The sequence below is a fragment of the Camelus dromedarius genome, chromosome 9, assembly GCF_036321535.1.
Source record: "Camelus dromedarius isolate mCamDro1 chromosome 9, mCamDro1.pat, whole genome shotgun sequence".
Taxonomy (NCBI): domain Eukaryota; kingdom Metazoa; phylum Chordata; class Mammalia; order Artiodactyla; family Camelidae; genus Camelus; species Camelus dromedarius.
The window spans coordinates 47355752-47369317 of NC_087444.1; the positions used below are offsets into that span (position 1 = coordinate 47355752).

At 45.4% G+C, this 13566-nt stretch overlaps 1 protein-coding gene across 2 annotated transcripts in view; it reads right to left on the bottom strand.

Annotated features, from left to right (window-relative positions):
* The window catches only part of CHD9 (chromodomain helicase DNA binding protein 9), a 208614-nt gene that overhangs the window by 173712 nt on the left and 21336 nt on the right, over positions 1 to 13566 (bottom strand). The gene's annotated exons all lie outside the window — the stretch shown is intronic.

Genomic DNA, 13566 nt, shown 5'->3' on the forward strand with positions numbered 1-13566 from the left:
GTTGCCAACATTTAAAAAATCATAAGATTTTTGCCTAAAAATTTGGCTTTCCAGCTTCTGTTGAAAAAATGAGAAATTCTAGCAACACTGAACTCTGATTCCCAATTGATAACACTCTCAGGAGTGGGAAGAGGCAGGCACTCTCCAGTGTTTCAGTCCCCACCAGCCCCTACCTGCTGGTGTCCAGCATTGTCTGTTCCCTGCAGGTATCTGCGTTTGTGACCCATGGTCTAAAGCTTCTGTCTATAGAAGCATTTTTGAGAATGGAACTTATAGGCATAAAGGTAAAACCTAAGGTGCAGACACAGGGAATAATCTCATTTCAAAAGATGGGGTGAATGTCATCATAAATAATGCTGCTTTCCTGCACTAATTAAGGAGGAAACTTTCAGAGTTTCCTGACTCATTTATTTTTTCTGAGAGCTGTTAAATTAACCATAGACTAATAGAGCTACAAGTCTCAGAACTGCTTTCCTGTGTGTCCCCTTTTATACAACTATCTGCAGCACAACTCCAAACACGCCGGGCCCCTGGGGAGATGCATTATTAAGCCGCACATCAGCCTGTTTCCTGCAGCCCAGGGTGCCTCTCTTAGCACTTTGGTTAGGAGGAACTGGCTGAGAGCCTCAGGATCATCCTTGGGACTGGGCAACATGGGAGTGGGCAGGGCAGGCAAAATGAGAGCAGTTCTTAAGGAACGTTCAGTCCTGCTCCCCCAGTGGCAATTCAGGCCCTGGTGCCACATTCTTCCTCCCTGCACTTCCCCAAATCTGTTATCGCCATATATACCTTGTTCAAGGCAACTTACTCCCTGCCTCGCTGAAATGTACAGAAGTATCAGATAAACAAATTCACCCAAAAGGTTTCAAAATTTCATAACTGTATATTTTTTATTTTAGCATTTTAACCTATGTATTACCAATAATAGAATTCTAGGGATCATGATTAGTTGGTGAAAAGAACATTTAGATTTGATAAAAAGGGCTTACCATTACACTACACCACAAAGGAGAAGATTTTATTTCCTTTTTACCTAAAGGGCCACCATTATATCACCTTCCCTCCTCCAGGACTTCGTTCAACTGCTACGTTCTCAGTGAGGTCTTCCCTAATCACCTTAAATTAAAATTGTGAACCTCCTCCCTCCTCCCCACACTCCCTACTGCATTCCCTGCTTTGCTTGTTTCCAGATTACTCAGCATCATAGGATACACAGTATCTCACTTATGCCGTTGCTGACTGTCTCTCTGCCCCGACTAGAACACAGCTCTGTGGGGTAAGATCTCTGTCTGTCCACCACATCCTCAGTGCTGTGGCAGCGCCTGGCCCACAGTAGATACTCAATAAAGGCTTGTTAAATAAATGAACTTACTGTGCATCACGCCCAAGCCTCAGGGTGACAATTATTTCAATAGTTAACAGATGCAAAGTAGAACTTTATCCCCCCTAATAGAGGTACTGGGGATTGAACCCAGGACCTCATGCATGCTAAGCATGTGCTCTGCCACTGAGATATACCCGCTCCTCCAGAAGTTCTTGATGATGAGACTGACCATGTATTTTAAGCTGTAAGGGTGCTCAGAAGTTTTGATGTCTTCTTTCCTTTGTATGTATGGATCTTGTGGAACAAATGTACACATTTCCTTTCCTAAATATATTCAAGGATGAGGTACGGTCTTCTTTAAAAAAAAAATCTAGATGTTGGGTAGCCCATCTGGGAAGCAGGGTGCTGAATGAGATGACTTCTTTTTTTCCTTTTCTTCAGAATGCTAGTGTAACCACACCAGATGTAAGGTGTGGGGTGTGGCTTGTGGTACGGTGGCAGGGGGGCGGTGGTGAAGGGGGGTGTGCATGTGTTTTTAGTGTGGCAGTTGCATCTTTTACTAGATTATGAACCTTTCTTCTTTTCCTCTGAGCTAACAATGATGGAGGTCAGTTCTTTATCTGAAATGTGTTTTAGTAAACACATGTAATAAGACGGAATTTGAAAAAGAAGCAGAGGAGTTCCTGGCTATTTAACTTTGTGGCACTGCCTTCTAGGTATCCTCTGGGAAATAACTGTTTATCATTTTGTTGTTGTTGTTGGTATTTACACCTTTTTACTACGCTTTTTTGAATTCTTCAAACAGCAGACTTGGGAAACTTTGATTTATTTTCCAAATACAAACATCATGAAGTCTGAACTTCTGGTTCAATCATTCCAACCTGGCATCAGGGTCAGAGCACAAATTGGCTGATGGGCCCCAGACCAGTTTGGATTCATGGGCAACACACGTACTATTTGTATTGAACTAACTGGCCAATGTGCTGAGCGGAGGTGGGCACAGGGGAACAGTGAGAAACAGACCATTTCAGCACAAGAAAGTAACCTCTTCAGAAAAGTTCTTTCATCGCTGTTGTGACCACCAATATCACTGGTGAAAACTTTACGACCTAGAGCTGTAAGATTAAGTTTCTGACCCCAGATCAAAGGAGTGTAGAACAGAGACAAGGAATGATCCGCCTTCTATGTACCTGAATTTATGAAACCCCTCGGACATAATTTCATAGTAAAGCCCCGATTCTGGTCTCTATTACAACCTACCCTAAGGAATAACATATGTACAAGGTTACTCATTGCAATTCTGTCAGCAATGGCAAAAGTTTGGAAACAAATTAAGTGATCATCTTGGGAGCATGGTTAACCAAATTATGGAACACCCATACAATGGAATATAATAAAATCATTTTTTAAAAATGAGAATATGCTTTACAAATGGAATTAGGATGATTTCAAATGAGAAAACCAAGATGTGGAATAACAGAGTTATGCTATCCTGGAGAAAAAAAGGCAAAACAAGAACACATACATACAATTATATTTTCTTGTATACATATGAAATATCTCTGGAAAGGCACATAATAAACTGAATCATTGGCTTCTTCTAGAAAAGGACACTGGGTAATGGGGGACAAAGTTTGGGAGAGACGTCTCACTGTATATCCTTTTGAATTTTGAAACAAAGAAATGTAATTCCTACTCAAAAATCAATAAAATTAATATTTCAAAGTGAAATAAAATTACATTAAATGAGATTTTTTAAAAAAATTAATTAAGCCCTTCTTAATCTAGAAGGTATAGAGAAGAGAGTTCATTATATCAGCCTTGCACCATTCCTGTAGGTTTAAAGTTTTTTCGAACTGAGAAGATCAAGTGAAAAACAAAAAAGGAATATGCTCTGCTCTGGGGTAACAAGTTAGGTGCCTCCAGCTAGGGGATGTCAAGGAAGGGGAAATGACAGATAATTTGCTTGCTTCAGAAGAATACTTATATTGGCCTGAGAGCTGAGGGCAGAGTGGAAATCCTTTCTTTCTTTGCTGCCATCACGAAATGGGTTTCCAACCTTGGTAATGCAGTTTCTGGGCAGGCCATCAGAATCAGGAACAAGCTTCCAAAGCTGAAAATGGCCAACTCCCCTTTGGGTTGGGTAAGTACAGGGGGAAAAAGAAAATGTCACCGTTAACCCTCTCCCTCTGTGCTTTGGGAACTGAGAGATAAAATGCCAAACGTGTAAGAAAGGACTCAAATGATGTCTCAGCTTTGATTTTGGAAAAATTTTCTTGGCCGACCCCTGGGAAGAGGGGCAGCCCATTGGGGACTCATAGCAAACAAGGTATTTCCTCTGTGTGGGCTTAGCAAGAGTCAACGTGCAACAAGGTAGTTTATAATGGAAGGATGCTTGAATAAAAGGGAGAAGAGTCAACACATTCATGTTTAAGCCCTGACACTGCCTCAACACTTAACATAGGATCTTTTATTTTTAATTGTTTATTGAACCGTGGTTGATTTACAATGTTAGTTTCAGATGAACAGCAAAGCAATTCAGTTATACATGTACTTACATACATATGTATTACATGTATTTTCAGATTCTTTTCCATTATAGGTTATTACAAGAAACTGAATATAGTTCCCTGTACTATGCAGTAGGTCCTTGTTGTTTATCTGTTTTATATATAGTAGTGTGCATCTGTTAATCCCAAACTCCTAATTTATCCCTTTCTCCCCCGCTTTCCCCTTTGGTAACCATAGTTTGTTTTCTATATCATAGGATCTTAATTTTTTAAGCCTGAGTAGACTCTTCTGTAAGACGGAATCTTAATCACTACCTTACTGGGCTGTAGTGAGGTTCAAAAGATGAAAATGGATACAAAGCATTTTTAAAACTCTAAGGCACTAGAGGCCAATGTTAGGTTAATGAACACAAGACAAAATATCTTTTGATAATATTTATGAAATCTTCAGAGAGGCAACCATGATCTTTAGGATCAGACATATCGTAAGTTTCTAGTCCTGACCCTTCATCTGCTGTGTGACCCAGGACAAGTTCCCTAAGCCTCTCTGAGCCTCAGTTTCCTCCCAGCAAATTGCTGTTAATGCTACCTACTTAACAAGGCGGTGATGAGAATTAGGTGGAGGAACCTATACACAGTGCTGGACACTTGGAGGGCCCATCAGTTCCCTTCCCGCACCCTGGGTAATGAACCATGCCTCAATCAAGGGACACTTAACTTCACTTGCTGATTTGGTTCATTCTTCAAATTCTCTGTACTGTCTGCTCAATTGTTCTGTAAGTGTACAACTCTTCTAAAAGAATAAAACCAAGTAGTTAAAAAAACATTTATTGAGAGTGCAGAGTGATTGAAAAGGGGGTTCTCTGGAGCCAGACTGCTTGGGTTTGAATCACTGCTGTGCCATTTACCAGACGGATAACCTGGGGAAATTTACGTAACAACAGGTCTGTCCTTCAGTTTCCTCACCTATAGGAGCTATGTAAATTTTTGCTGTTAATATAAAATAATACTAATCATTATTTTTATTATTATTAGACGTTGTACTCATCAGTGGGAATACAGTGGCATTGAACAAGGCAGTTTAAGAAAAGCATTCTGAAATCACCCACTGTTATCTTTTTTTTTTAATGATTTTTTTTCTTTTTTTTTTTTTTATGGGGAGGAGGTAATTGGGTTTTATTTATTTATTTTGGAGGAGGTACTGGGAATTGAACCCAGGACTTCATGCATGCTAAGCATGTGCTCTACTGCTTGAGCTATATCTTACCCCTCTTCACCCACCATTATCTTGAATGCAGAGAAATGTAGGCCCAAAGAGGTTAGTTAAGTAACTCGGCCAAGGCCACGCAACTATTGAGTGAGAGACTAGTGAGAGAATTCCAGACTGCAAGCCACTGTTTCTCCATTGCCCCACGCTGTGCAACCAGATTCCAACCTGGACCCTGAAGAGTCCTGGAGGTACTGGAGTGGATTCCGGAAGTCAGTGGGAACAGGCCCAATAATTCTGCACATTCCTGACTTCCACCTTCTTTCTACATCCCACTCCTCACTGTGTTGTCCTTGCCTGGCCCACATGTGGATCTTCCTGCAAATTTCAGATCTAGAGTCCAGAGAGGTGACAACATGGAAACGCCACCCCCCACACACACCACTTGCATTTCTTGTGAATCTTAAACAAGACAAAGGTTGGGTCTCCCAGAGTCCTCCGGAAAAGGGCAGATCCAGGTTTGTGGGGGGCCTGAAATGTCTAGAATATTGTGGGCCCTCCTTAGGAAAGGAATACATAATGACAAATTAAAATTCCAGTATCAGGCTTTGGAATGCATGCAAATGAAGGGTCCTGAAGTTTAAGGCTAATTAGCTTCCTGGTAAACCCGGTTCTGCTCCTACAGTTACTAATTTCCTTCCTCCCTCCACTCCTTCCTTCCTTCTTCCCTTCATCTTTCCTTCTATCCATCTCACTTGCACTTGCCCTGCTATCTAGAGCCTACTGTGTACCAGGCAATAACTTCGTAAATTTATATTCTGATTAAAAAATGGACTTTGCTCCAATCTGCAGATTCTTACCCAAATTATGATACGTGCACAGCTCTTCTTGAGATGGAAGAATAAAATGATGTACAGTTAACTGGTGGGTGGTGTGTAAACATACAACGTGGGGCTGGGCATTAGACTCAATAGACCACAATGCAGCCAGAAGCTATAGCTTTCTGTTTACATTTGTGAACACACCCAGAGGCAGGCTCTTCTATGTCTGGGACATTCAACAAATAAAATGATCCTCTCAGATGGGAGGTGGGGAGTAATAGAACAATCTAGAGAAAAGAATGTCATATAGTTACACACAATTATAGATAACTAATAGAATATTTTTACACGTATCATCTGATCGAATGCTCATGCCGTGAGGTATGCAGTGTGGTTTTATTAACCCCTCCTCCCCCTAATGACACATTAGAGACTGAGGCCTACAGTGACTTAAGTTTGAGTCCCAACCCTTCCCTGTGAATTCCCCTTCCCCCCCAAACCCCCGTTATCCTCACATCCGGCAGACACAAACACTGCACAGGCCACAACTGTACAAAGAACCCATAGACAAAATAAGTCGAGGCCATTTTGTGGATCATTTTGGGACAAGAACTTGTTCCTTGTGGCTAGGGGCGGGGGGTGTGGGGAGAGTTCTCTTGGCTGGGATTATCCAGATGAGTCATTAGGGTCTATCCCAAGATTTGCTGAGTTTCTCACCTTTCCTCTTCCCATGGGCAGCGGTACCACTCAACCTTGGAGCCAGGATGGCTTCTGTCCTTTGCTGCCCTGCTTGTCCCCAGCAGCCTACTCAGTCAGGGCCTGGCACAGAGCCACCAGCCCTGAGCAGGAGGAGAGGAAGCGAGTGTCTCCCAGTGGCTGTCAGCTTTCCCAGCTGACTCAACTCGACACCCTCCCTCCCCCCGCCAGGCACACAGCCTCCAACCTCCAGTCTCCAAACTTTCCATTTTTCAGGCCTGGCCGGTGGTTCTCATTCTCAGAGGGAGGAACACCCCCTCCTACTGCCCGGGGCTGCCAGCAGCAGCTCCCGGGCACCCTGCCGCAGCTCTCTCTGGACAATTAGAATCTGCCAGAATGGAGAGTTCAGAATATAGGTCAAGGTGCTCTGGGAAGGGCCCAGGGGAGGATCACCTGACTGGGAGGTGGGTGACTCAGCGGGAAGGGAAAGGGTGGGGGCTGGAATCTCCGGGCCCCCAGGGCCTGGAGGAGGAGGTCAAGTTGTCTCGTCTGGCTGATGGTCAGGGAAGGAGGAAGAAGCTGCTGGAGACAGAGGAAGGATAAAACGACCTCTCGTGACCCAACCAGGGTGGAATCCAATCCTCCCCAGAGCCGGCTGTCACCCTCAGTGTCGCTGAGGCCACGCCCAGGCCAGACTGCCACTGTGGCTGCAAAGACCTAATTAGCTGCCTCCCCTGTCAAAGTGGGAGATCAAAAGGACACAGCGCTCATCACTCCAGACTCCATCGACCTGGGCCCCCTAAAAGAAACCAAAGCCACGGGTCTGTCATACAAAGGCAGCCATCCCTCCATAGAGGCAATCTGGTTTTTCCCCCAATTAATTCTGAATTTGAAAATTACTAACCCATTTTATTTTACATCTCCAGGCGGCAGGGGCCTCCTTTCAAGGGTGCGGCAGTGGCTGCAGTTGCTGGAACAGTGGCTGCTCTGTCTGAGCCTCACTTCCTCTGGCTCCAGCTGCAGGTTCCTCCAGGCCAAGCAGGGAGTTTCCTCATTCTTGGGGGAGGAGGGGGTGCTTTCGGCTTTGCGAGCCCTGCAATGCTCACCGCCCACCCCCCAGCTGCTCGCCACCCTCTGTGGGTAGCGAGTTTGGGACTCCCTGGTTCCATGAGTCAGAGCCAGGCTGGAGACAGACAGCAGGCTTCCTTTATTAAATCAGCCTCCTGCCCTGTACACCGCAGAGAGAAGCTATAATTACTCGTTTGGCCTGGCTCTGAGAACTGAGCCACAGATGCTTGATGAGGAGGGATGGTTCCTGACTCCCGCATTTATCAAGTGCACCCCAGTTTGGAAATAAGAACAAACAGCCAGAGGTTGAGGCCTGTTACACAGATGTCAGATGTTCTGCATATATAATGGGGTGCACTGGACCTGGACTTTGGTGTAGATTGCAAGAAAAACTGCTATCTCAAAGCTGCCAGGAGTTTTTCTGTCTTGTTTTGTTTTTTTAATGCCTCCTGCCTCCCTGCCAGTCTCATTTGAGGCAGGCTGCTCACTGCTGAGGTTGTTGGTTTTTAAGAGATAAAGGAAAAGGCAACAGAACATTGTTTTGGATCCTCAGGTCTGTTTTAGCCATTAGGCAGAGAGACCCCGAATCTCAGGCCTCCCAGGCCTAAAGAAATGTGTGAAAACTGAACCCCGAGAAAAGAGTTGGCTCTAAAAGAAAAAAAATAAAACCACTAAATCAACATAGCGTAGTCAATCTTCATGAACTGTTCAATTTAGTCGTCATTGGCATAATCATTCATTCATTCATTCCTGGAAGCATACATTTCTGCCGTTCATTCACCAAATGCCTGCTGAGCTGCTCCCTTGACCAAGCGCATTTTCCGGCCCTGGTGCCCCATAAGCACTAAACCAATTAAAGATACAGACAGAACTAAGCAGACAAATATTCCTGCCCTTGTGGGTCAATAACAGACCCACAATAACAGCAATAATAAGTAAATTGTATGGTCTGTTTGAGAAAACAAGGGTGATTGATAAGAGGCAAAAATAGAGCAGGGTTAAGGGAATTATTGGTGAAGGAGATATTCATAAACATCTCATGACATTTAAGACATTTGTAGGTTAGAGCTCTCCCACAGTGAGAGTTCTCGAGTCTGCATAATGGTTGCTGAGAAATTATAACCAAACATAAATTAAATGAGTTGCATTTGACTAGAGCAAAATTTTTTAAAATCCTCTCACCTTTGTTTATAAGCAAAATGTGGGTGCATGTTAAATATATTTGGTGGGAGATAAAACATGAAAGTGCCATGGCATCTGTCCCTGCCTCTGATTATCAGCAGGTAAAGGCACACATTCAAGTATCACTGGACTATGATATAGTGGTTGAGGGCTTGGGTCAGATGCCGGGGTTCAGGTTCAGTAAACGACTCCATCATTTACTACTTGTGTGATTCTGGGAAAGATACTTAATTTCATTTCCCCCTCTCTTATATGGGGGTAATATAGAACCTCCCTGATAGGGTTTCTGGAATGACTAAACGAGATAACAAAAGTAAAGGTGGTAGCTAGCACAGCACCTGGCACCAAGTAAGTGCTTAATACACAGTATCTATTATTACTGTTGTTGTGATGATGATGACAGTGATAATAATGATGAGGTACCAGGCACCGTGTTGGATCATGGGGACCCAGAGTGGAACGAGACAATGACACGGTCCCAACTGGAAGAAGCCTTCCAAGCATACTGTGCTTCGTTAAATCTCAGGGGCCCCTGGCAGGGTGATCTCTGCTGCATCATTGGCCATTTGTAAACCATACTTGAATGGCCAATAAAAATGAACGGAACACAGTGAGATACCACTTGATAACCTTTCAGTTGGAAAAAAATTAAGAAGTCTGATAACGCCAAGTGTTGGAGAGGATGTGGAGTAACAGGACCTGAACATGTTTGTTGTTGGTGAGACTGTAAATGAGTACATTCACCTTGCTTTCCAGGAGACATATGCAAGGATGCTCAGCTCAGTATGTTCAGAGTAATGAAAAGCTAGTAACAACCCAAATGTTCATTGACAGGAGAATAAATAAATACATGGACATAATAGTTTTAGCAATACAATACATTGAGGAAAAAGTATATTTCATAAGGCTAGATACAGCAGAATATTCTCTTAACAAAGTGAAAACAACAAAAATTTAAACAGTGCAACTTTAGAAAAATATATTAAATAAATTTAATTTCTAGAAAAGCAAATGAATGGTAAACTCAAGATTCAGGAAGGGTGAGGGAGGCATAGTGATGGGAAGGACAGAAACAGGCAGGAAGAATTGGGTGGTGAGTTCACAGGGGTTTATTATAAATAAATAAGTAAAAATAGATAAATAATAAATAACCAGACATGTGTTATGTAAGGTACAAATGAACATGAATGAATGCTGTGAATCCAAGATTATGAATAATCCTGGGCGCTTGGATTCAATAAAAAAGAAAATGAAACTCTACTCGGGAAGGGTATGAAGCACACCTAGGAAGGGTGTAGGCTTGTCAAGAGAGAGTAGGTGAAGGACCCTGATGAGAGGCAGAGGTGTGTGAATTCCCTTGAGGCTTAGGCAGCCTTGACCTTGGAGGTGGGGGACCCTTCACCAGTCATGTGCTGCTGTGCAGGTTCAGGATTGTCACCTGCGGTCAGAGGGTAGGGGTGAGTGGTCACTGTGATGGGGTCAGGGAAATGCCCCTGGCAGAGCCCTATTCAGGTGCTGGGTCTCTCTGCATAGTGACTGACCCTCAGGACCTTCTCCCTGGGGTCTTTGCCAGGCCTGTCCTGGACAGACCTCCAGCTCCTGTGTGCGGTGTTCTCAGACAGGACCAGCCCTGCCCTGTCCAGCCCTGACTCGGAGGATGCCGGATATGTGTCGAGAATCTGTTCCAGCTGGGAGATCCCGCACCTCCCCAAGAAGATGCAGTCTGGTCACTGAGCCCACAGTCCTAGCCCTTCTCTTTACTGTGTGGTGGGGAGCCCAGGGGAAAGTGCTCTCAGACAGCTGAGCCGCCTGCTGTCATGGTCAGCTCCCATGGGCCCCAGGCTGGAGCAATTGCTTTTTCATTGATAAAATCTGCTCAAGGCCCCGGAGGCTGGCACCAGGCAGACGACGCCTGTCAGGCCAGCTGATTGACTCCATGGACAGAACTAACGGGGACCGTCAGAGGCATATGGAGGGCAGTCCTGTCCTGCCTCTCTTCTGTGCTACTGCCGGTGGAGTCAGGGCTTCCAGGCTCTGTGAGCGGCTTAAAAACCCCTCACCCATCCCCACGCCCCAGAACAATCATTGGTGCCTCAAGAAGCTGGAATCAGAAAGACCCCAGATCAGGTTGTAGCTGGGCAGTTTCTAGCTTCGCATTAGCTTAATTCCCTAAACCCATACAACGGGGACAATCATACGGCCTTTGCCTGACTAACAGGTGTCAGTGAGGACTGCATGACACCATTGGGAACAAAATGCTTATCAGACAGAAAGGTCCACTACATCTGTGCTAAAATACACGCCCGTTGAGGGTGGGAAACATGTCTGGCTCTTTTTCTGCTGTACTCCCAGGATCAAGGACAGTGCCTGGCCCAGGGTAGGTGCTCAATAAAAATACTTCTTGAATGAATGACTTGGAGTATTACAGACTAGAGTAAAAATGATGGTGATGATAATGATAATTATTATGATATGATAATTAATTGCATCTTGACTGTGTACCAGGGAAAATGCTAAAAGCTTTACATAGATAATTGCACTGAAGCTTCATGACAACCCAGTGAACGAGGTGCTGGTATCATTCCCATTCTGCAGGTGAGTTAATGGGATTCAGGGAAGTTAGTGGTTTTCCCAAGGCCACACCCTGGCAGAATAGGTTGTTACCCAAGTGACATGATTTAGGGGGTTCGGAGAAGCTCGCTACCCAGAAGTAGAGCCCAGGCCGCCTTAGTGCCTGAGAGTCCACCATGATGATCACTGGATTTTGACACCATTTTCACTCTTCAAGATTTCAAATAAAAGTGCAGATGCCTCTGGAAAACAGTTAAGCCAAAATTTCTAATCAGAGAATAATCTGGTTTACCTGTTTGCTTCCTAAGCATAGATCTTGCAGAGATGGGATTCAGGGGCAGTGCCCGAGTGAGGAGAGGTTACCCAAGGTGGACAGGAGGGCTGCTAGGAAGGGGCTGAGAAAGGGTCCAACATGCATGTTGACTGTTCTGTTGAGGACTGGCCTAGGACCTGAGGAGAGCAAAAGGGTGTTTGGGTCACCTTTAAGGGCACCTTTATGGGGCACTTTGACATAGCAGCTGGAGGATACTAGAAGGTTGTCCCAGAGAGGGGTAGCAGTCTTGGGGAGTTATCGTAGGGGACTTGCTTTTATATTTGAATTTTTTATAATGAGAATATATTCACATACTACTTGTGTGGTTAAAAATATATTTAAGTAAAGGAAAAACTAAGTGAGGCGGGGGTGGGGGAAGGTTGAGGAAAGGTCACGGGTTGGTCTCTCCAGAGGAACGTAGCCTCCAAGAGTGCACAGCCCGCGCCAGGCTGCAGCTCTCCAGGGTCTGGCTGATTTACTGGAGATGAACGGCAGCCCCCAGCATTCCCAGGGCACGATGGCCAACAAGCCTGATCCACAGCTGGGGGGGAAGTCTTTTGCCTTTGCAGTTGGCAGCATCTCTGTGCCTCTGAGCCTTCCTCATGAGAGACTCATTATGCAGTTTGGTCACATGCCCTGTGCATTTTAATGAATGAGTCAGGGGACAGACTCAATTTGAAAGAGGAATCGCAGCTCTCTGGGCTGGGTGAAGGGCTCTCAAGGGATGCTCTCACAGCTTGGATTACAAGAAGAGGAAAGAAGGAAGCTATTTCCATTTAGAAAAAGGAAAGGGAGGTCTGAGGCAGGAGGGTCAAGAGGAAGGGAGGAAAGAAGGAAGGAGAGGGAGGGAAGGAGAAAGAGACAGAAAGAACAGTCTAGAGTTCAGAAAACAGTCCTGGAACAGATGCTGCCCACCAGGCCCTCTTTGCTTCTTTACCCTCCACTTAGTTACTCAGAACATTTAGTGCTTTTTAAGTGCCGGCTGCCGCACTAAGCATGGGAGTCACAAGACAAATGAGACAGAGTCCTTGTCCAAAAGGCGTCTGCATGAGACCAAACCAGTTTGGTTAAGTCAGAGTAACTACACAGGAGTCTAATTTGAGAGGTGGGGGTGGGCAAAAGAAGGTGAGGTTCACTCCCTCCCTGGGGGTGCACCACGGAGGGTGGGAGATCCCCTACTGCTGGGGAGGGCTACCACCTCTCCGGCGCTTCCCTCTTGCCAGATGTAGGATGTGTGTTCCATGGTTAGCATCTCCTTGAAGCCTGGCAAGGATCCCACAAGGCAGATCCTGTTACTGTCATTTTTTTTTTTTTTAACCGAATAGGAAATTGCAGCAGAGAGAGCCGCCTGCCCAAGGTCACCCAGGGATTTGAACTCAGGTTTGTCTGACTCCAGAGCTCTTGGCAGCTCGAGTCTACGCTGTCAGCCAACCACTGGATGGGGAACGCTGGGGAAGGCCTTTCCCTTCCCAGGCTTCCTTCCAAGAACACTCTGAACCCCCAGGAGGAAGAGGTTGGTGTGAGTCCAGATGCAGTCAGCGCCAGGCAGCCTGGGAGCGGATCTGAAACCTCGCTGAGCGAGGCTGTGTGTGAGACCGAGAGCCCAAGGGCGGTGGGGAGAGGAAGGAAGCTCAGCCTCACCGTGGTCAGTTGGGGCAGCGTGCCCGTTCCCAGCCTCCACACCACAAAACACAGGGCAGCAGATGCTCGGCAAATGGTTGTGTGGGAGTGAGCCTTACCCTTAGATGGCGGGCGGGCAGGCAGTGTCACCGAATTACTCAACAAAGCCCCCTCGGCTTTGAACTTTAAGCCAGGCTCTGCTGGAATGGGGCATAGGGGGAGGAGGGGAGGTCTCGCCCCTGTGAAGAGGATGC